The 23796-nt window shown below is 51.4% G+C and overlaps 1 long non-coding RNA gene across 3 annotated transcripts; it reads left to right on the top strand.

The window, feature by feature from the left end:
- Positions 1 to 147: 147 nt before the first annotated feature.
- Positions 148 to 23160, top strand: LOC121497833. Of its 3 annotated transcripts, none has more exons than XR_005989538.1 (6): positions 148 to 407; positions 1407 to 1463; positions 10203 to 10316; positions 15135 to 15252; positions 15853 to 16000; positions 18057 to 23160. It is a non-coding gene; the product is annotated as an uncharacterized LOC121497833 (long non-coding RNA). The 3 variants fall into 3 exon arrangements; XR_005989539.1 differs by having other exon boundaries at positions 15853 to 18213; positions 19986 to 23160; XR_005989540.1 differs by having other exon boundaries at positions 15853 to 20114; positions 21970 to 22087.
- Positions 23161 to 23796: the final 636 nt, after the last annotated feature.

Genomic DNA, 23796 nt, shown 5'->3' with positions numbered 1-23796 from the left:
CCGCCTCCCGGCGGCCCTGCCATTGGTCAGCGGAGCTTTGCACGTGAGTCACTAGTCGCCAGGGAGATTCCGATTGGCTGGATGGCACGCCCCTGCCCCGCCCTCCTGCTCCGGCTGAATTCCCTCCTTTGGTCCTTAAAGAACTTCGGTTCTGCGTGATTGGCCCGGGCTGCGGCCGACCTAGACTTAAAGGGACGGCGCCCTCCAGGGGCAGGAGGGAGGGAGGTGACCTGGGGAGTTCGTAGCGGGGTTGGACCACGAAGTTCCAGGGTTCTTTCTGGCGCTGGAAGGAATTTAGAAATCGCCTGGCCTGGTCCTGGTCACCTGTTCTTTCCAGAAGCCCAGAGAGACCGTGCTGCTCGTTCAGCTCCACACGGCGCTCCTCCCGCTTTCAGTGTGGCGGAAAGGTAACAAACTGTGTCTACCGAGGTCGAGGCTATTTAACGCGCTCCTGATTGGCCCTTGCCCACCACAGCCTGACCTGCTTCTACGTTCCTACTGAGCGGAGGGCAGACCTGTTCAGAGAGGGGGCGTGACTCCCTCAGGTTACACAGCAGAAGAGTCGGGGCCCTGGTGCTGAACCTGGGCTCTAGAATCTGCGGCGCATGCTCTTTCCGTTACATTTGTGCAGACGCAGGGCCTTTAAAGGGCTGGAGGATAGAGGGCAGCTGGAAGTAGGGAGCTGGTTTTCCTGACCCATTGTCCTGGGCTCCTCGGCAACCCCTTCGGGTGGGGGTTTCCTGAGCAGCTGGTGGAAGTCTTTCCTGCCAGCTTTTTCTCAGCCTTATCAGGTCCTGTGTGCCCCCAGGCAAGTCACTCACCGCTCTGAGCCAGCTTCCTTTTCTGTCCCAGAGAAGATGTTCAATAAATATTTAAAATTTTTTGATTTGATTATTCATAGTTGGCGAAAACATTTTCCAATGTTCTATTGAAATGATATGTTTACATGTTTTTCTTTCCCACTTTACAGAGTCTAGAGGGATGCGGCTCAGTGTTACTTTTGAATTCACTTTTTCTTCTGATTTTAAATATGTGTACCTGGGGCAGAATTTCAGAAATTGAGTCTGCTTGATTTATCGCTACAATATTTTAGATTATTATTTTTTTTACCCATCTTTATTTTTTATTATTTTTAAAGATTTTACTTATTTATTCACAAGAGACACAGAGAGAGAGAGAGATAGGCAGAGACACAGGCAGAGGGAGAAGCAGGCTCCATGCAAAGATCCCGACGTGGGACTCGATCCCGGGACTCCAGGATCACGCCCTGGGCCAAAGGCAGGCGCTAAACTGTTGAGCCACCCAGGGATCCCCTCTTTTAGATTAAGTATCATTCTTCTTACAGATAAAATATATATATATATATATATATCATTCTTCTAACACTGTCCCGTTCTGTAAGGCAGGCGGAGTGAGGAGTGAGATTCCCAATGTACAGAAGAGGAAACCGGGACCTACACACGGTAAACTACATTCCAGGGTCACCAGCTTGTCGCCGACAGATCTGGACGTAGAACCCTGACCCTCAGACTAGAGCGATCACGTCCTCTTTCTGAAGGCCAGCCCCAGCAAGATCCTGCCTATGGCCCCTCCCTCCATTCCGTCTGGGATTGGGGCTTCCTTTGGCCCCCCCGGGAAGGGGACCTGCTGCTTGTTCCCCAGCTCGGCTGTGTGACTATGGGCAAGTCTCAGGTGCTGTTCTCACTGATGTTGCTTGCTATTTTGTTTTACGTTCTTTTGAAAGAGAAAACGTACATGAGAAACCTCTTTTGCTGAGCCAAGAGTCTCCAAACCCTTGCCCTACCACCCCCATGCCCCAGCAGGGGAAGTAAAAGAAAGGAAACTAACATTTACCGAGGACCTACTAGATACCAAGTCACTTTACATACACGACCTCTAATTTCTAAAAATACGCCTCAAGATGTGGGATCATTATCCTCAATTTACAGATGAAGAAACCAATGCTTAGGTCAAGTGACGTGGTCATACAACCACTAATTGGCAGGGTGGGACTTGAATCCAAGTCTCCTGACTCCAGAGCCCTATTTTCCAATTGCTCCTCGTGGAAGAGTTGGCACGGATCACAGTATTGTGCTTGGCACAGCCTTGGTACCACCCTCAAGATGTATCCATTCATTCATTCATCAACCAACACATATATACTAAGCACCCCGTAGGTGCTGGGCTAGGCCCTGAGATGTGATAGGCAAGGTCCCTGCCCTAGAACTGACATTCTGGTATAGAAAGACAATACTTAAGTAAAGAAATAAATAAGACATTTTAGAGAGTGCTAAGAAGAAAATAAAACAGGGTATGGGAGAGAGAGAACTGAAGAGACTGATGTCCTTTGTTAGTGTGATCACAGATCCTGCCCAAGGAGGTTACATTTCTACTGCAACTGCTGAATCCGCTTCTACCTATCTCCCTGTGCTTGTCGCCAGATAGCCAGGGCAGCAGAGAAGGTGCCAGCCACACATTCCTACAACCCTGAAGCCCTGAGCTGGGGGGAATGGGGAGGGGTTTTTTGACAATCCTTTTGTTCACTCTCTTCCCACTTTATAAATGAGTAAACTGGGGTCCAGGAAGCCAGAGGGAATTTGCCCAGGGAGACTGACTAGGGCTGGAACTACATGGGGGTAGGCGCCCCTGGGGGCGGGGCCTGGTGCTGTGCTGTGAATCAAGTTCTCTAAGAAAGGAAACTTAGAGATCTCTTTTCCTGTCGCCTTCCTGCTGCCTGGGCTAGGAAGAGCAATTAGCAAATTCATGCGCTGTGAATCACCCTTCTGTTGACACTTCTATTCCAAAGCTAATCGGTCCAATCTTTGCTGGATCACAGTACCTGAACATCACTGCCCTGAGAGTGTGGGTGATCTGGGAATGTAGGAAGAGGAGAGGGAAGGTGAGACAGCAGGGGTATACTCCGGAGGGTTTTCACCTTCACCAAGACCAACTTATAATTGTCCTAGTGAGAGCACCTGGGTGGCTCAGTCGGTTAAGCGTCTGCCTTTGGCTCAGGTTATGATCCCAGGGTCCTGGGATCGAGCCAAACGTTGGGCTCTCTGCTCCACAAGGAGCCTGCTTCTCCCTCTCCCTCTGCCACTCCCCCTGTTTGTGCTCTGTCTCTGTCAAAAAATTGTCCTAGTGAATGGAGGGAATCAATGACTGGGGTACCTTCCGAAGAGTTCATCTGGCTTTCAAATGTTATATATGAGCCTTTTCCCTCCCATACATACTTCCCATCCCAATCCTGACTCTGATTTTAGGAGGAAACATACTCTCTGTGATAACTGAGTTGTAGTGACATAGGTAAGTCACTTTCCGTTTCTGGGCCTCAGTTTCCTATTCTGTAAAATGGCAGCAAAGTAGGAGTCAGGTTTTTCCACTCACCTGTGATTTGAAGTGATGGGAAGGAGAAGGGGTCCTGTGGGGAGTGCTGGCCTCCACACTGGTCCCTCCTCTGCTCTGGGACCGCAGACAAGAGCATTCTGGGATCTGCCCACATGACTGAGCACTCTGTGCCTGGAACCACACGAGGCAACTTCCATAGTTTCCTATTCAATTTTCAGAACACAATCTTTTTTACTTTTTAAGATTTTATTTCTTTATTTAGAGAGAGTGCGAGTGTGGGCAGGGGGAGGGTCAGAGGAGAGAGAGAATCTCCAGCAGACTCCCATGCTGAGCACAGAGCTGACCTGGGGCTTGATCTCACAACCCTGAGATCATGATTTGAGCTGATATCAAGAGTTAGATGCTTAACCGGCTGAGCTACACAGGCACTCCCAGAACACACAAATTTTGACAGAGGAGTGCTCTCTCACTTTATGTGAGAGGAAATTAAGGCTCAGAGAAACCAGTTATTTTGTGCAGGGCCCCACAGCTAGAAGGACGGGCTTCACACCCAGGTCTGGCTGGGCCCAAGGCCCATGCCCTACCCAGAGCCCTGCTCTGAGGATGGCTTGGTTTGTTCCGTTGCACAGAGATGGTCCTCCCCTCTGGGACAGAATCACCTGTCATCTACGGTTCTTGTCCTCCACCGTGCCTCAGCCTCTCACGGCCAAGGTACTTTTCTCAACCTTGCCAGTGCCCCGTAAACTTTCAATAGCAAGTGTCCCATCCTCCTACCACCACCTCCTGTCTTTCTTGCTCACTACCTCTAGAACCCTGGCTGCACTGGGTCCTGACTCCCTAGACCCTTCAATCTATTGATCCTCCCACCTTTCCCCCCACTGTTTCTTGCCTCCTTAACCAGCTTTGATCCCATGGACCATCATTATAATTACTTCCTTGCACACACCCTCACCCCCCTTGCTCCTCTCACGTTAAACTGCACTCATCTGGCAAAACCACACCCTGGTTAATCCAGCTATGGGTTCGTGCCCTACAGTTGACTGAAGCTGGAGAAAGACACACGGCCCTGCTGACAGGTCTCACTCATCTGGTCATGGCCTCCATCCTCTCTAGGGGGCCCTTAGCACCAGCTGGCAGGCCTACCGTGTGACCTGGTGTTTTCGTTCCCCTGCGGTCCTAGAAACAATTCCATACCTCTCCTTCTCCCTAGAGACAATTTCTTTCTTCTTTCTTTCTTTCTTTCTTTCTTTCTTTCTTTCTTTCTTTCTTTCTTTCTTTTTATTTATGATAGTCACACACACACACACACACAGAGAGAGAGAGAGAGAGAGAGAGAGAGAGGCAGAGACACAGGCAGAGGGAGAAGCAGGCTCCATGTACCGGGAGCCCGATGTGGGATTCGATCCCAGGTCTCCAGGATCGCTCCCTGGGCCAAAGGCAGGTGCCAAACTGCTGCGCCACCCAGGGATCCCCCTAGAGACAATTTCATGCCTCTCCTCCTCACCTCCATCGTGGACAGCTCCTCCCTCACCCCCTCTCAGTGGAGGACTTTGCTTCCTACATTTTCCTGAGAAAAATAGAAGCAATCAAAGGAGAATTTCCAGAGACTCTCAGTGCCTACCCAATCACTGGGTCTGTGCCTCATTTTTAGCTTCCCTCCTGCTGCCTCAGGGGGAACCCTGCTTGCTCCTCCCTGCAGCTACCCCTCTGCTTCTACACCAGACCACTTGCCTCTCACCTGCTCAAGGACTTCACTCTGGTGACTTCCCCTTCTCTACTGGATCATTCCTATTAAAACATAATTCTTTGCATCTAAAAAACATAAAACAAAAACCAAAGCCCAAGAAACAAAAATCTCCCTATTTCTCTATATAGCAAACTTTGAAAATGTCTGTGTTTGCTGTCTTCAGTTATTCTGTTCTGTCTTGAACACACTTGAGTTAGGCTTTGTCCCACCATGGCACCGAAACTGCTTGGCCAAGGTCACCTGTGACCCTCACATTGCTAAGTCCAATCATCAATGTCTTTTAGTAATAGCTTCATTGAGATACAATTTGCAGAGCAAACACTTCACCCATGTAAAGTATACAACTTAGTGGATTTTTGTGCACTCACAGTTGTTCAACCAGTACCACTCAATTTTAGAACATTTTAATTACTCCTAAAAGAAACCCTGTACCCTTTACCGTCTGTACTTGTATGTTTATCATCTTTTCAAACTTCACACATCCAGAGATAAATTCTTGAGCTGAACTGCTCCTCTTGCAGCACATGGCGATTTCCAGTTCTTGGGCTGAAAATCTGAAACACCCCCCCCCTTTTTTTAAAGTAATTTTTTTTTAAATTTATTCATGAGAGACACAGAGAGAGAGAGAGAGGCAGAGATACAGGCAGAGGGAGAAGCAGGCTCCATGCAGGGAGCCCGACGTGGGACTGGTTCCCGGGTCTCCATGATCAGGCCCTGGGCTGAAGGCGGTGCTAAACTGCTGAGCCACCTGGGCTGCCCTGAAACCCTTTTTTTTAACTCCTTTTTTCTCTCACATCCCACATCAAGTGTGTCAGCAAGTCCAGTTGGCTTCACCTTCAGAATACAGACAGAATTCCAGCCCATCTCATCCTGGCCGCAACTTTCCGTGTCCTCATGGCTATCGCCCTTCTGCTGGGTTAGCCTCCCTACGCCCCTCTACTATTGCATTGGTCTCCCACAGTCTGTTTTCAACCCCGCAGCCTGAGTGATCCTTTTATTTAAAAAAAAATTTCCCCAAAGGTCTAACTCATTTATTTATTTTAGAGAGAGAGAGCATGTGAGCGCAGGGGGGCAGAGGGAGAGGGAGAAGCAGACTCCAGAATGGAGTGCCATGTGGGGTCAGACCCCATGACCCTGAGATCACGACTTGAGCTGAAATTGTGAGTCAGATGCTTAACTGACTGAGCTTCCCACGAGCCCCAGAACATGCCATTTTAATGCCTCCATCTCACTTGGAAGAAAGCCAAAGTCCCTCCAATCACAAGGCTCTACAGGACACCCTCAACCTCGTCTCCTCCTCTCCCCTCATTCCTCTGTTGTGGGCACACCGGGCTCCTGAACGTTCCTGTCCCACCTCAGGGCCTTTCTGATTGCTCTAGCACCTGTGCAGACTCACTCTGGAGAGCCACCTGGCTTCTCCCCTGTTCCTCCAGGTTCCTTTTCTCACTCACTAACCAATGAGCATGGCCACCTCCCACCCCAGCTGTCCTCTTCTCTGCTTTAGGGTTTCCACCGCCCCCAACACCATCTGCACATCATGCTGCATTTTTACTTATTTTATTTGTTTGTTTGTTTGTTTGTTTATTACTCTTTTCCCTGTTGGAACAGAAGCTCCAGGAGGGCAGAGAGTTTGCTTGTTTTAGTTTTCTGTTTACTTCAGCTCCTGGAACTGTGTTGCGAGTTATTTAGCGCTCAATAAATCTTCATGGAATGAGTGAAGGGGTGCTTGAGGAAAGGAGGAAGGAGCACTCTTCTAGAAGCAGATCTTGCAGGGCGTGGTGCATCATGGCCACAGCCAGAGCTGTGGGTCCTCCCCAAGGTCACTGAAAGTTGGTTCCCGTTTTCCAGCCGAGGAAGCCTGCTCTAGTGGGAGCCAAAAACTTGAATTATAACTTGGGCATAAAAGACCCAGCATGAAAACAAAACAAAACAAAACAAAACAAAACAAAACAAAACAAAACCGGTGTGTGAGTGGTGGCTGGCATGTAGTCAGCACTCAATGAATTATTGCTCCTCCCAGAAACAGTGCTAATTTGCTAAATGGGAGCAAGGTTCGGACAGGTGTTTTTTTTTGGGGGGGGTCAAGGAGGAAGGAAGAAGGGTGAGACCATAGATGAGGACGAGGCTCTAGAGGAGAACCAGGAAGACTGAGGGCTGGATCCTGAAGGACAGGAAGAGGCACCAGAAGGCAGAGGTGTGAGCACAGCACCCTGGGACTTCTCTTCCCTCAGGTTCCAGGCTGCTCACAGAGTCCCTCCCTGTCCCCAAGTTCATTGGAGTCTGAGTAGTGACAATGACTGATGATTAATTATGCCCATTTCATGGGTAAGGAAACAGACTCAGGAAAAGAGTGATATGAGTCTGTCTCATCTCCTCTGCTAGAGGAGGAGCTTCTCAGGTTCAAGGGCTCCTTGTTCCCATTTCTGTCTTGTCAGGACTGATGTTGGGGACAAACAGGAATGAGTTCTCATCAGTGGGTTCCCAGCCCCAGCAGACCCCATGCTCCTTTTTATAACAACTATTCTGCAGTACCTCTTTCCTGTAATGGAATACAATTCATAGGTGATATATCCTACTTATACATTCTAATATGGAAAAAAAAAACCCAAGATAATGCCCTCTCTGAAACATAAAAAGAAATAAAAGGAAGGCAATCTCAGTCTTTTTCCCCCAAGATTTAATTTTTTTAAAAGACTTTATTTATTTGAGAGAGACAGAAAAAAGGAGCAGGGTGGGTGGCAGAGGGAGAAGCAGGCTCCCCACGGAGCAGGGAACCCAACCTGGGGTCCATCCCAGGACTCCAGAGTCATAACTTGAGCTGAAGGCAGACCCTTAACCGACTGAGCCACCCAGGCACCCCTCACGATTTAATTTTTAAAATTGAGATATAATCAACATGTAACATATAAACATCAGGTGTACAACATAACGATTCGATATTTGTGTATATTGCAAAATGATCGCCACAGCAAGTTTAGTTAACCTCACCAAACAGAGTCACACTTTTTTTCTCTTGTGAGAATTTTTAAGATCTACGCTCAGCAACTCTTAAAGATACAATATTCTTAATTCCAGCCACCATGCTGCACATTACCTCCCTTATGTGACCTATTTATTTTATAACTAGAAGTTTGCAGGTCTCTTTTCTTTAACCTGTACATCTGCAGCCAGACTCCTGTTAGAACAGGACTTCTCAAATTGGAATGTGCCTGGGAGTCACCTGGCGATCTTATTAGAATGCAGATTCTGAATCAGCAGGTCTGGGGAAGGCCCTGAGAGTCTGCGTCGCTAACCAGCTCCCAGGTGGCCTCCGGGCCACTGCTCCCGGGGAGGAGAGGGACCCAGAAGGATCCCACGCAGCTGCCCTCCCTGCGGGCCTCCGCCCCAGCCGCCCCCTCCCGGGCCGAGCGGGGGGCAGCCGCGTCCGGGCCGCCCCGCCCCTGCCCAGCCTCATTCCCGGCAGCCCCGTGGCCCGGCGCCCGCTGCCGAGACAGCAGTTCCCACGGGAGGAGCCCGCCCGGGGGAATGGGCCGCGGGGAGGGAGGGGGCCCCGGGAATTGGCGTTCGAGGGGGCGGAGCTTCCGTGTCCCCCTGTCCTGCCAGTCCGGCCCCCTTCCCTGCCGCAGCTGGGATCCCCAAATCCCAGGGCGCTGATCCCTTGCTTCTCCTCTTCTCCTACTCCCTTCGCCCTCAGTCTGGGGAGGGCCCTGCCCTGGGGAGCCCAGACGCATCTAGCTGTTTCCTACCCGGAGGAAACTCCACGTAGGGGCTGGCAGGCAGGCAGGCTCTGTTCCTCTTAAAGCCCAGTTTTCTGTCAAAGGAACGGGGTGGGAGGAAACTCACTTTCAGCTTTCTGGGTGCCAGTCACGGAGGGCTTTCTGGAGGAGGCAAGAGACCAGCAGAGTGCGAAGGCTCTGGAGGGATGCTCTGGACAGGCCGTCTCTCAGACTCCCTTGCCTGGCCAGGGCCTGCTGATTTGGAGCACCTGCAGGACCATTGCTGCCGTCAAGATTCCAGGGGACACTGCTTTTTTGGGGGTGCCAGGATTAGAGGAAAGAGTCTTGTAGGAAGGAGAGGCCTGGGTTTGAGCCCCACTTTGCCACTAGCATGCTGTGGGCCTCCTGGGCAGCCTCTCTTCTATCTGGGCCGCTATAAAGCAATGGGATCTGAGGATCCCCAAGGCTGGTCCGGCTCTAAAGCCTACGATCCATGGGGGCCAGTGAGGAAGATTTGTCCAATCCTGAGGTGGGGAGGCCAGGTAGAAGGCTTCTGCTGGGCTCAAGCTGGTTCTGGGCAGGGGTGAGGTAGTAGGTCCTGGAGAGACTTTGAGGAGGTCTCCCACCTGAGAGCTAGGCCAGATTGATCCACTTTCTGGGCTCTGCTGGAAGGCAAAACATTAACCTGTACGAACAGCAATAATAAATGCTCCTCTCTCCTGGGAGCACCGTACTCTACAATTTACAAAGCACTTTTCTTGCCACCCTCTCATTTGATCCTCACAAACTTGGTATTATTGTCATTTGACAGATGAGAAAACTGAGGCCCAGAGAAGCCAAGTCACTAGCATGAGGTACCAGAGTTAAAAGGATATGCCAGGACTTGGACCCAGTATCCCGTACACGTTTTAGGAAAGGTTTCCTGGGTCTCCTGGGTCTCCTGGGTCTCCTGGGTCTGAATTATCAAGAAATTACAACCCTTCAAATGTTTGAACATGGGGCCCTAAATTTCTGTCAAGTTGACTAACTTTGCGTATTAGAGCTAGCAGGCGAAATCTCTCGCTGTACAGATGGGAAAACAGATCTGGGGAGGGAAAGAATCTTGCTGGAGTCCATAAGCCAGATAGGATCCTGGCCTCCACCCCCTAGGCTCTCGGATGAAGTTCCTGGGACTTTCACAGCTGGCAACAGAGAACCCTTTGTTCTGGGGACAGTGGGGAGGGACAGTTTAGGGCAAGAATCCTCTAAATCAGAGGGAGCCTGGCAGGTGGGGAAGGGTTAGGCCTTAGAAAATGTGTTTTGCCTTCAGGCCTTATTTCCTAAGACAAAGATGTGTCACTAAAGCAAGGAGGAGCTGGTGGTGAGTTTTAATTTTGTTTTGTTTTTCACAGGTTGCTTCCCCAAGCAGAGGACTGCAGAGGTGAATGGTGCTGGGCCACCCCCTCATCAGGTCTACTCCTCTTTGGGCTCAGGGCCCATGATTCTAGGCCTGTGTGCAGATGGAGGTGAGAGTTGTTTTCTGCGGCCCATTAGAGCCCAACCTAGAACCAGGGTGGGGCTCTGTCAGGCCCTGGGTGGGGATCTTTGTCACCGGGCTCAGGCCCAGTTTGTGACCAGCGTCGGGGCTCATCCTGAGATCAAGGAACAGGGAGAAGCAGCCTTTCAGGGACAGACCCAGCCTAGGATCCCAACTCTAGGACAGTGAGTCAAGTAGCCTAGCTGGGAGCCCATAGGCCTTTAGGCTCCTGGGCAGAGGCTCTGGTGAAGGTGCTGTCCCAGAGCTAATGCCCAGGGTCTCTGGTCCCCTCTCAGATGTATCTTGGGGGCAGGTGACCTCCCATCTCCACCCAAATCCCCCCACCAAACAGGCTCCCTCTAGACTCTATGGACATGGTTGGCTGCCTCCTCCCACTGATTCTGCTCCAGGATCTGGAGTTTACATGGCAAGTGGTGGGGTCAGTGTCTCTCACTAACCTTCAGGCTCTGTCCAGAGGTATGCTGGTGAACTGGCTGTTAAAAGTCCTCCTCTGTGCTTGATTTCAGCACCCATGTGATGATACTACATGCAGAATTGGGAAGAATTGGCTCTCACAAGCCAGTAGGAGCCAGTTCTAGTTTACCTCTGGCTCTGTCCCAGGCCTGTGCCTTTCACAGGTCCCAGGAGCTGACTTACAGGGTCTTGTTAACTCACAGGGTCAGGGGTCCCTATCCTGTCCTTGTGAAGGTGACAGCGGTTGTTGTTGACATCGTGCTTGTGATGATTGAGGCTTCAGTTGCTACCAGTGGCCTCTTCTCAGTGACAGGGGAAGGGCCAACCGAGGAAGTGCCTCCATCATCTCCCTGGGGAAGCCGCTAAGAGGTGCCTGGGGAGCTCGAGGGCTGACTAGACTCTGGCTTCCTTAAGGGCTGGATATTGACTCTACCCGGGACCCTGGAAACCTGACGTGGCCTAATGGACACATGTCTTGCCACTGTCCTCCTCCTCCTGCACAGTGATGACCTAGCATCTATGTCACTGAGGAAACAGGAGCCCAGCATAAGGGGGAAGCCCTCACCTTACCACTACTAAATCTATATACCTACCTGGACTGTGCCCATCTGCTCTTTCTTCCTGATTCATGCTTGAGGACAAATCTCCTTTTTCTTATAAAAAAGAAAGAGAGAGAGAGAGAGAGAGAGAGAGAGAGAGAAAGGAAAGAAAGAGAAAGAAAGAGAAAGGAAAGAAAGAAAGAAAGAAAGAAAGAAAGAAAGAAAGAAAGAAAGAAAGAAAGAAAGAAAGAAAGAAAGAAAGAAAGAAAGAAAGAAAGAAAGAAAGAGCGAGCCCTGGAGCACCTGGGTGGCTCAGTCAGTTAAGTGTCCAATCCTTGGTTTCGGCTCAGGTCATGATCTCACGGGCTGTGATATCGACCGGGGCTCTGCACTCTGTGGGGAGTCTGCTTGAAGATTTTCTCCCTCTGCCCACCCCCAAAATAAATAAATAAACATTAAAAAACAAAACCAGCTCTCAGTGGCTTCCCACTGACTGGAATAAATGCCAGCTCTTTATCCAGCTAACCTTTACCTCATTTCCTCCTCCTATCTGGCTTCTTTTTTTAAAAGATTTATTTATTTATTTATTTATTTATTTATTTATTTATTTATTTATGATACACACACACACACACACACACACACACACACAGAGGCAGAGGGAGAAGCAGGCCCCATGCCAGGAGCCCGATGCGGGACTCGATCCTGGGACTCCAGGATCGTGCCCTGGGCCAAAGGCAGTGGCCAAACCGCTGAGCCACCCAGGGATCCCCCTATCTGGCTTCTTATACACTTCAGGTACACTGGTCCCTATTCTGTTCTGGAAGCTTGTTCCTGCCTCAGGGTGTTGGAGCTCACAACTGCCCCAGATCTCTGCACATCTGGTGCTCATCTGTCCAGCTGCAGCTTGAGGAGGCCTCCCCTCGCGTCTCCCTCTGAAATGCTCCCTGGTTCTTCTCTGTTTCATCCTTCTTGTGTTTCAGGCCCCACAGTGGCCTCGTCTACTTAAGTATTACTACTTTGACTGTCTTCCCCCCCTTGATTGTAAGCCCCTTGGAGTAGGGACTTCATTCCCTGCTGTATCGGTACCTGGTTGGTGCCTAATAAATGGACGTGGAATCAATGAATAGATGACCATGTTTCTTTCCTTTCTGTTCTCCTTGGGTCATTGGTAACATCTTGTTTGGATGGCTACGCCTGGTTTCTGCTCTAAACCGGACTGTAAAAGGAAGGGGCAAAGTGTCCCATCTGCACTTGGCCAGAGTATAAAAGATGGACCAGTGTCCCACAGAAGCACCTGCGGTGGTGGCAGTAGAAGTTGGTGGGTGATCTCAAGGGGCTTTGGGTCTGGCCAGGGTCGAAAGGTCCAGTCACCTTCCTTTTTGGTTCGGTTTTAATAAAGAAGGCAGTGTCTCCTCTCAGCTTCTTTATCCCATCATAACCACCAGGCTTCCTCACCGAGTGGACGTTCATTGTTTTTTGGCTGCCCTGCCTCCGCACCCCATTGCCATTAGGGGGAAGGCCCCACTGTGTGAGACCCCCTCACCCACTACTGAAGCTGAAGGGGACTGCAGACCCCTCCCTGCACCCCAGGCAGGTAGGATAGGGGCACATAACCTGGGCTCAGCCAAGTGGATGCTCCAGCCCAGGACTTTGAATGTCAGCTGATGCAAAGCCAGGAGGGCTGAGAATTTGCTCAGAAGGCAGCCTTTGGTTGCAGTGGTCAATGTGGTGTCTGATGGTGACCGTCATATCCGAGTGTCTTGCAGTGGGGCCCGGTCTGTCCAATACTATCACTTCCTTGCTCCCTGCCCTTCATCTGACCCAGCTCTCGGGCTTTGTGTCCGTTCTGGAATGCTGGAGACCCAGCAGCAGAATATTGCTGCAGAAAACCCTCGTGTTACTGTGATATCGCCGGCCGGCAGGAACAGCCTAGAAGTGGCAGGAAATAAAAACCACATACAAACAACGCCCACCCCCCCCCACCCCCGCCCGCCGCCACCTCCACCCTCAAACACCAGCAATGACAGCTAACTCTTCCATAGCACTTGTCATGTGCCGCGCACTGTTCTATTATTGTTCCTCTTTTACAAATGAGAAAACACAGGATCGTGCCTCTCTTAACGTTCCGAATCCACGCTAGGATCCGCCACCACCATTAGGCACCACCTTAAACGCCGTCAAGTCAATTACCGGCCCCCTCGCCCCCTCCACCAACATCAAGATCTGACATAGCCATCGGCTTTTCCATCACTTGACAACGTCACCATTAGTGTCACTGTCACCACTGCGGCGATTACCCTCATTACCTCCCTCCCCAGCGGCAGGGCGGTGTCGTTGGGTGACCAGTGAGGTCACTTCCTGGCCTTGGTGTTCACAGAGGTAATTGCCTAATGAGATGGTTGCTGCTCTGAGCCAGTAGTTACCCTGCAGAACTAGGAAATCCTCTTGGGCTCTGAGGAGGCTGAGGTTGGTTTATAACTGGAGGGGGGGATCCCTGGGTGGCGCAGCGGTTTGGCGCCTGCCTTTGGCCCAGGGCGCGATCCTGGAGACCCGGGATTGAATCCCACGTCGGGCTCCCAGTGCATGGAGCCTGCTTCTTCCTTTGCCTATGTCTCTGCCTCTCTCTCTCTCTCTCTCTGTGTGACTATCATAAATAAAAAAAAATATATAACTGGAGGGGTCTGCGGCTGGGAGCGTCCAGGACAGGCCTCCGGGGGACCATTTCCTCCATTCCCCTGCCTGTGCGGTAGAGAAAAGCGACAGTGCAGTAGCTAAGAGTGCTGCTAGAGGGGGGCCTGGCTGGCTCAGTCAGTGGAGCTTGTGACTCTTGACCTCAGGGTTGTGGATTTGAGCCCCGTGTTGGGTGGAAAGGTTGCTAAAAATCTTAAAGAAAAAAAAAAAAAGAGTAGAATCAGCCTAGGTCAACTTAGGCGAGTGATTTCACCTTTCTGGGGCTCAGTTTCTTCAGCTGTGAAATGGGAATTATAAGAATTATCTTATAGAGGGGCTCAGTCAGTTAAGGGTCTGCCTTCAGCTCAGGTCATGATCCTGGGGTCTTGGGATCAAGCTCCGTGTGGGCTCTCTGCTCAGCAGGGAGTCTGCTTCTCCCTCTTCCTCTGCCTCCCCCCTCCACTAATGCTCTCTCTTTCTCTTTCTCTCTCAAATAAATAAATAATCTAAAAAAAAAAAAAGGACTATCCTATAGAAGAATATGAGGAGTAGAGGTAATATAAATAAACTGGTAGAGTGCCCAGAGCCCAGGAGGCTCAGAAATGGAAGTCGCCAATATCTTTCATTTGTAAAATATTTATACAGTGCTCACTTTGTTCCAGGCACTATTCTGAGCACCTTACAAATTTCAGTTTATTTATTTATTTTTTAAGTAGGCTTCATGCCCAGTGTGGGGTTCGAACTCACAACCCTGAGATCAAGTCTCATGATCTACCAACTGAGCCAGGCAGGTGCCCTTCCAGTTTATTAATTCAAACTTCATAAGAGCCCTAAGAGAGGGGGTCCTGGGTGGCTCAGTTAAGTGGCTGCCTTCAGCTCAGGTCATGATTCCAGGGTCCTGGGATTGAGCCCCAGAAGCTGCCTGATACAAGGTTATGTCCCCTCCCTGGGGGCAACCTGTGCTCAGGTCACTGGGGAGGCTCAAGGCCTGGCTTCTTTCTCTCAGTCTGGGCCAACTCTGAAGGGCCCTCCCAGCTCCCGAACTCTTCTTGGGACAGGCCGGGGCCTCTGTTGTGGCTGCACAGAGGCCACCACCTGCTGTTCTCCTCACTTTCTTACAGGAGTAGTGCCTGCAAGCAGCCCTCAGTAGGCCTCCCGCATAAATACCTTGTCTCCGTGTCTACTTCAAGGATCCTGAACCCAGATGAGGTGGCCCCCGAGACAGCCATCCAGCCATGGGTGAGGCTCCCCACGGGCTGGACTTCCTGCCTCCTTCTCTCCATCTCCAGAGCCACCACCTGAGGCCTGGTGTCTGTTCGAGTCGGAATCACCAAAGATTCCCACTTGGTTCCCTCTCCTTTCCTGCCTCTCCTATGCAGGGCAGCCGGAGAGTCTCCAGGAAACTCTGTGGCATCAAGCTCCCCCAGGCTACCTGTTTCTAGGACAAAGGGCTCCTGATGCCAGTGGCCAGACTCACCTCCCACCAGCTCCCCTCACTCTCCTGTCAGCCACCGCCATGGCTGGGACTGGGACCTTGGCCTCTTGGCTTTCACACAAACTCTTCCCTCTGCCCTGAGTGCTCTGTTCTGCACTTCAGATTTCTGCTCAGGACCCTGGGACAAGGTGCTTTCTCCAGGGATAGCCCGTGACTGGTCAACAGGGAGGTTCAAGGGCCTGCCCTCCCTGCCTCAGTTTGGATTAACCCTGAAGGGCTGCCCCAGCTCCCCGGGGGGCCATTTCTGACACCCTGCCACCAATTAGGTGAGGCCTCCTAGTCCCTCATACTCTTCATTCCAAGCCCTTATTCCATTTTGTAACTGTCTTCACTCTTTTGTTCAGGACCTCCTACGTACCAGGCCTGCACTAAATGAGGAGACGGGCCATAGCACATACATGACACACATAATACGAGGCGGTGCTCTGGAAGAAAGCGAAGGACAAAGGGTAGAAGGAGGGAAGATGCCATCTGTTCTGAGAGCTGTATGAGGTGAGAAGAAGCCACAGAAAAGTCTGGGTGTGGAACATTCCAGACAGGGGGAACAGCAAGTGCAAGGGGCCCTGAGGCCAAAGAATTTGAGGGACAAGGAAGCCAGTAGACCCAGAATGGAAAGAACAAGGGCCAGAGCGACAGGCGACAAGGCAGCAGAGGTGAGAGGACGCTGGTCACGCGGGGCTTGTGAGGCCGAGGAAAGAGTTTGGATTTTATTCCAAGTGGGAAGCTGATGGGAGGCTCAAGGGTGGCGGTTAGGAGGCTGTCGGCACTGCCTGGCTAGTGGAGAACTTTCTGCAGAAGGGAAGCCGGAGGCCTCGTTCTCAGGAGAGGGCAGCTGTCCTGAGCAGGGATGGTGCTGGCCCGGCGGGGCCGGGCGACGGGGGTGGACACGGGATGGAGCAGGCGGAGAGCTGACGGACGCCCCTGTGGGTTGCCTGACATGACGGAGATATCACAGGATGACACCTGCGCTTTGAACCCCTGGTTTTTATGTGACTACTTGGTTACTTTCTATCTTTTTCGTCCAAGAGAGCAGGGACTTTGTCTGCTCTGTTTTGCTCACTGCACTTAGCCTAGACTCCAGTACACTGTAGATGCTTCGTGAGTGTTTGTTGAATGACTGAATGATGGAGATATGGCATTTGCTAGGACTTGAACCCTGATCTTTTGGCTCCAGGCCCCAGTGCCTTTTCTCTCCCACCAGGGTTTTGATGAGGATCAAAGAGATAGGAGTTGTGCAAGGGGGTTGCAGGTGGCAAAACAGCCCACAAGCTGGTGGCTCTGGGGCCATTTACCAAACAGTAGCTCAACAGACTCGCCTCAGAGCCCAGCACAGGCTACAGCCTGTGCTGCCTGCAGGGTGGGCACCCCCCTAAGCCAGCCTGGCCAGCCTCCCCTGGGGAGCAATCCTGCCCCTACTCACAGCCCCTGGAGCCCACGCTCGGAGCAGCTCTGCCCAAAGAGTACACAGGTGCCCAGGCTGATGCCCAGGGGAGGGGACGGTATACTCTGCTCTTCGGACCCCAGGGGCCTAAGCCAGCCCCCCACCCCCTTCAGGAGATGTGGAGCAGATGTGAAGGGAATGTAGGCCTACCCACAGGCTCGCTCCCCCAGGCCTCGCCCCAGGGAGGCTCCTCTGGGAGACCTCTCCTTCCCCTGGGCCAGCTTGGGCCCCCCTGTTCCTTCACCCTACCTCATTGGTGCCCTGGGGCAGCTGCCTGCCCTGTCCTGAGATTTGGGGTCTCCACCGAGGCCCTGGGAGTAAGAGTCATCCTTGGCCACTGCTGGGCGGCTTTGTGGAGACCGAATCCTTTGTGATTCTCCTGACCCCTGTATTGTTCTCCCCAAGCCCTTAATCCACTTGCTACCTAGACATTCATTTGTGTGATGAACTACCTGGTGTCAGCTCTCTGGGTGCCAGGAAGCGCCTTCACCAGGAGATACCCAGCCCCCAGCCTGGGCTGGTTTTCACAGGAGGCACCCAGTAAATGTTGAATGAATGGCTGAAAGCGCTTAGCAAGCTAGGGAGCAGGAGTGATGGGAAAGTTTGGGTCATGAGGGTGGAACAGTAACTGTTCTGTCCACAGGCCGTGGGGGCAACACAGCAGGAGGCCACCAGCCCATGGCTGTGGCTGGGGTGGGGGTCGGTGTAAGCTGAGCGGCCTCCCCGCCCCACTTCTACACCCCAGCACTTAAATAACAGTAATAACAGCCTTTCCATCCATCCCTGAGTCTGTGCAACAAAATTACGAGGTGAGGACTACCGTTAATCCCATTGTGAAGATTTGGAAACCGAGGCTCAGGGAGTTTAAGGAATTTATCCAAGGTAAATAAATGGTGGGGCTGGGATTCAAATCCAGGTCTGTCTGAGGTCGGGTCCACCAGAGGGTTAGCCATGGCATCCTTCTGCTCCTCTCCTCACCTTTAAACTTCTCAGCCTCCCCCATCCACATCTGGCCTCCTCCAGACTCTGCTCTGTCCTCAGGCGCCTCTCAGAGCCTCTGTTTATCCATCTGTAAAATGGACACACTAACCCCTGCCTGTTTTGTAGTGAAGGTCCGTGAGGATGGGGATGCTTTCTGTCAGACAAGGGCTGGGCGAGCTGGCACCGAGGGAGTGGAAGCCACTGCAGGGTCCCGTCCGAGGCCACCAAGAGGGGCCGATGAGCAGGGCCCTCTCCCAGCTCTGTGGCTGCGCACGGCGGGCGAGTGAGTATGAGTGTGTGTAGGTGAGGGTGTGGGTGAGTGTGGCACTAGGCCTGCCTCCTGGGAGCTCTTGGAGGTCAAGAAAAGCCCCCTCTGCTTCTCATTTAAGGCTTCCAGTTGATTAAATAAAAAAAGTAAAAAGAGCTGCATAATACATGGTATATTTTAAATGTTTACATTTAACAAATGAATGCTTTTAACACACAAAATACAATGCAATATAATTGTGCTATTCACAGGATAATTACAGGATTTATAGAAAATATTAATTCATAGCGCACTGCGGGAGGTGTGGCTGGGTAATGAGACACAAGTTTAGAGTTGCCTAATGAGCGGCTCTGTGCTTCTCTCCCATGGTGTACCTCCGTCGCTACATGTTACATCCTCCTTTGGGCATCTCAGTGGCTTATAAGGCCCTACTCTGTTGGCCCCACCTCTCCCCACTCAGCCCCCTCTCTGGCTTCTTTACTGCTCCTTGAAGGGCAGCAGGCCCAAGGTTGCCCCAGGGCATTTGCACTTGCTTTCCCCTCTGCCCGGGGCCCTATTCCCTATTCCTTGTGGCTTACTCTCACAGCACATCTTCTGGTCTCTATTATTTTTTTAAATATTTTATTTATTTACTCATGAGAGACACACACAAAGAGAGGCAGAGACACAGGCAGAGGGAGAAGCAGGCTCCATGCAGGGAGCCCGATGTGGGACTCGATCCCGGGACTCCAGGATCACACCCTGGGCTAAAAGCAGACGCTCAACAACTGAGCCATTCAGACATCCCTTTGGTCTCTATTTGAACGTCTCTTCCCTGGAGGCTCTCCTGCACCACCCTATTTAAAATTGCAAGCCATTCCCACAGTCGCTGTTCCTGTCTTTGTTTTTCTCCCTCGAAGAAATTTTCCATGCCACACGCACACATTGGCTTACTGTTCGCTGCACCACTACGGCTTCCACCAGCTGGAACATAGAAGGTACTTAGTAAATAAGAATGAATTATTGGTTCCACCAAGGATCTCTCTCTAGTGCCTTCTCTGCGAGGGCAGTCCCTCAACTGGTGTCCACCCTGGTCCCTAATCCAGTGCCCATGCACTCATTATAGGGTGGATCTGCTGTCTTGTGGGGTTGGGTGCTCGGACCCAGGGATCTCCTGGTGCTGCTATCTCTGAGGCACTGATTTATTTTTTTTTAAAACATTTTTATTTACTTATTCATGAGAGACACACAGAGAGAGGCAGAGACATAGGCAGAGGGAAAAGCAGGGGGAGCCTGATTCAGGACTCGATCCCAGGACCCCAGAATCACAACCTGAGCCAAAGACAGATGCCTAACCGCTGAGCCAGCCAGATGTCCCTCTGAGGTGCTGATTTAAACCAGGTGGTGCCGGGCCCCCTCCAGTTGGGATTCTCAGGCTACTTCTTTGGTGGCCTCCAGGAGAGGGGGTGCAGCCAGCGACTAGCTCCCCAAGGCCATGCCCCTGAAGTGCATCTGGGGTGATGGGGCAACCATCTGGGGATGCCTAAGGTTAATTTCCATGTGCCAGACCCTGTGTCTCATTTTACCCTCATCTCATTCTCATTTTTAAAAAAGATTTTATTTATTTATTCATGAGACACAGAGAGAGGCAGAGACAGAGGCAGAGGGAGAAGCAGGCTCCCCATGGGGAGCCCGATACAGGACTTGATCCCAGGACCCCGGGATTACACCCTGAGCCAAAGACACTCAACCACTGAGCCACCCAGGTGGCCCATCTCATTCCCATTTTGTGGTGGATTTGTTTGCAGGGATTTGTTTGCAGTGGCTCCCTGGATGAATTCCCGGCAGACCTCTCCTCTTCCCTTGACATTCCTGCTGGAGGCTGAGTCTGCGGTGAAGGCCATGCAGCTTCTCCCATCCCGGACCTTGCTCCTGAGGTGGCCTCCACATTTTCCCCTTCCTGCCCTTATAGGTCTCATCTCTGCGTGGTTGCTTTAGGGCCTCAGGGCAGGGCAAGGTTAGGAGCCTCCTCTGCGATCTGGAAACTCTGTGCTTCCCTTTGGGAAAGCCTTGAGGGAAGGCAGATGTGTGTGAGGGAAGTGGTTTAGGAACCACATCTGCCCTTTATCAATCTGCCTTCCTCACTAGACTTTTGGTGCCTTGAGAGTGGGGGCTAGTTTGTGGGTTTTCTTTTGTTTTACTTTAGGGTTTTTTTTTAAGATTATTTATTTATTCATGGGAGTCTCAGAGCCCAAGTCATAAGCAGAGGGAGAAGCAGGCTCCCTCCGGGGAGCCTGATGCGAGACTCGATCCCAGGACCAGGGATAGCAACCTGAGCCAAAGGCAGACACCCAACCAGACGCTCAATGCCTGAATCACCTAGGTGTCCTGGTTTTTTTTTTTTTTTTTTTTTTTTTTAAATAAATCTTGTATTCATTCACTGATTTGTTAGGTTGTTCACAAAGGTTTATGGAGCACCTATTCTGTGTTCTGAGATCAATTCTGAGCTCTGGAGATGCAGCAGCTAAGAGAACAGACTATAGGTCCCTGCTCTCAGGAAGCCCACAGTCTAGGTGGGAGCTGGACGCTCAAGAAGGAAATCAGGCCCTATAAGCAGTGAAGAATGCCCTGGAAGGGATTAACGGGGACTGAGAGGATTACTGGAGATCCTGGCGCCCAGTGTAGGGTCTGGCAGAGAATTGGCACCAAAAACATTTGAATTCGAACTAAAGGGCCTCAAATCAACTTGTTAAGCGGCAGGATCAAGGGCCTCACCACCCCTCTCCTGTGTAGAGAGGAGCTCTTCTGGCCCACCTCCTTAGCTGCACAGCCTTAGGAAAACTCCTTCACTTCTCTGTGCTTCAGTTTCTTCATCTATATAATGGTACTAAGTGTTCCCTGCCTTTTAAGATTGTTCCAAGAACTAAATGTGCTACAGGCTTGAAAAGGGCTGAACACTCAGCCTGGAATATCTTCAGTGCTCAATAAATGAAAGGGTGAAGATGAGGATGAAGAGGATGGAAGCCAGGAAAATGGGAGGAGTGTTGGCCTGGCTCCCCTTGCTCTTGGAAGTCGGGGCTCTACTCCGCCTGGATAGGCAGTTTCAGGAATGGCCACGAGATGGTGCCCAAACACCAGTTATTCAGGAATCTTGATTTCTCCGCAGATGAAGCTGTTTAGGGAAGTAGGGGCCAGAGAAGCAGGTGCATTCTGTGTTGTAAGATGGGCTGGGGTGGGGATTTTCAGCTACTTGAAATCCAGCCCCTTCCCACCATTCTCTTCCTTCAGTTTTCTTCTTGGGGTTCCTGTCCGTGTTTGGGGGTCCAGCCCTCCCTTGCCCCTCAGGCCCCCAGCACTGGAGTCCAAGGCTTCTGTTGAGTAGGTCCTGGTTCTTGTCTACCCAATGAGGGCACCCTGGGTCCTCAAGCCATCACTTCTTCCCCTTCTCATTCACGAACCAGGCAGGGGTACTTAACTGAACACTTCCTTGGGGGCCTTGAAGGATGGAGAGCCAGAGGAAATGACCCTGTTTCTGTTCATCATATCCTGGGGGGGTGGGAGTGGGGGGAGGGGGCAGTAGAAACCGAAAGAGGGAAAAGGAAAACATGCAACAGTTACCAAAGACCTCCTTCTCATCAGCACGTAGGAAACAGCCTCATTTCACACACGCAGGAACCGAGGCTCAGAAGCACTAGGCCACACGAATGCGTTGCCCTTTCCAAGCACCAGGGGCTCCTTCGCCAGCAGCGAGGTGTGGCCCAAAGTGAGTATATTCCTAAATTCATTCCACAGCATCTACTGAGCTCTGCAGATCCAGCGAGAATCAGACCTGGCCCCTGCCCTTGGGAGCTGGGAGTCTGGAGGGAGATGCTGGCAGAGAAGCACACAAGGGCAGCTTGTCCCCGAAGTCTGTGCTGCACCGCGGTGACCCAGAGGCTGCTGTTGCTGGTGCCACCTGAACAGATGGGGGGGGGGGCAGGAGGGATGGAAGGTGTGAGAGACTTTGTAGATTCCATGGGGACCGAGGGTCTGTGGAAATATCATTTTCAAGAAGGTGAAATCATGACCCTCATACAATAAAAACAAGTGAATGCACGTCCAAGATTTCCTTTAGCTCATTAATTGACAAGGAACCAGCAAAATGTTAACACAGCTCAGATGAGGATTCCACTTCAGGCATTTACATTCTCTACTGGACAAAACTTCTTTGTGTTATGAACAGGACTCATTTGCTTGCTCTTGGGCAGGAATCATTTCCATGATTATCTGTTTTCTACAAATCGCCTCTATCCCTACAGAGTTATAAAATCAATCAAATAATCAATAGCACACAACCCTAAAGAATCAGATGATCATCCAGAGGACACGTAGCTGACACCCAGACCTCCTCTGAAAGGACACCCAGGAATCGCTCAGGCCTTTTTCCAAGGCTTTGATATGTTTTCTTGACTGACCCCAGAAGGATCGGGATAAATTAGGTAGCAGGTGTTCCAGAGGAGGCAGGTCATCTGGGTTGTCTAGTCTCAGCCTTCTGGGGTTCCCTTTCGGCTCCCAGGAGACAGACTTCCCAGTCCGGGGGGAGCTGGCCCCGCTCAGTGCCCACCAGCAGGTGGCGCCGAGGCAAATTCGCAGCAGGAACCTAGTGGGTTCTGGGGCTGGGAACAGGGGGGCAGCTCCCAATTTTCCGCCATTCCTGGTCTCCAGCAGTCAGGTTTCACGATTTCAGAATTTCAGAGGGCCCTTCCCACCTAGAGTTGTTGGTTTAGTCATTCACTGATTCAGTTTTGTTTTTTTTTTTCATTTGACAAACGTGCCCAGGCCCACAAGTCAGGTTCCCGAGTTTCTCCTTCTCCAGACAGAAACTCACAAGTATCAAAGAATCAGTCCTTGTCTTTGCTTGTCTGGCTTTGCTGCCAGGATTTGGAGCCACCTGAAATTCTGAAATCTCACTCCACCCCACTCCTGCCCTGCCTACCAGGGTGTTCATCCCCCTGCCCCCCCCCCCCCCCCCCGGAAAATTGACCTCATCAGAGGTTGAATAAAAGGCTTTACTTCTATAATCTCCTTTTAAGATCTTATTATTCCCATTTTCCACTGAGAGAGTGTACTCCTCCTCTTCTGGAGCCGTTCCAGCTGTGTGGGCCGGCCAGGCCTGCATCCCTCAGGGCTCGAGGATGGCTGAGATGCCACCCCAGACCTCACCATTTCCCTGGCCTTCCTATACTTACACTCACAGAGGCCTGCAGCATGAAAGGAACCTCCCCAGCCCTTCTGGTGGGTCTCAAAACTTCAGAATGGACTGGGAATAACTATAAACTCAGTGCCACTCAACTCAGCAGACAAGGAACTCTGGAGCGACCTCACTTGCCCCCTCAGCTGAGGCCCTTGGTTTGGTAGAGAGGCAGCCAGTCCCAGGTGGAGATAGGCAGGCAGGGTCCTGATGGCCATGGGGGGTGAATGAGGTGCGTGCTGGGGCATAAGAGCGGGGTTGGGGCTGCCATGTAGGCCACCAGAAGGCGCATCTGTTCCACTGGGGACCGGGCAGCAGTTTCCAGAATGGTCCTACCCTAGCTCCTTGGCTCTTCCCTGGATTCTGGGTCCAGGATTGTGGAAAAAACC

Source organism: Vulpes lagopus, chromosome 8 (genome assembly GCF_018345385.1).
Source record: "Vulpes lagopus strain Blue_001 chromosome 8, ASM1834538v1, whole genome shotgun sequence".
Lineage (NCBI taxonomy): Eukaryota > Metazoa > Chordata > Mammalia > Carnivora > Canidae > Vulpes > Vulpes lagopus.
Note: the sequence above shows the minus strand (reverse complement) of the source record. Positions and strands in the feature narration are given on the sequence as shown.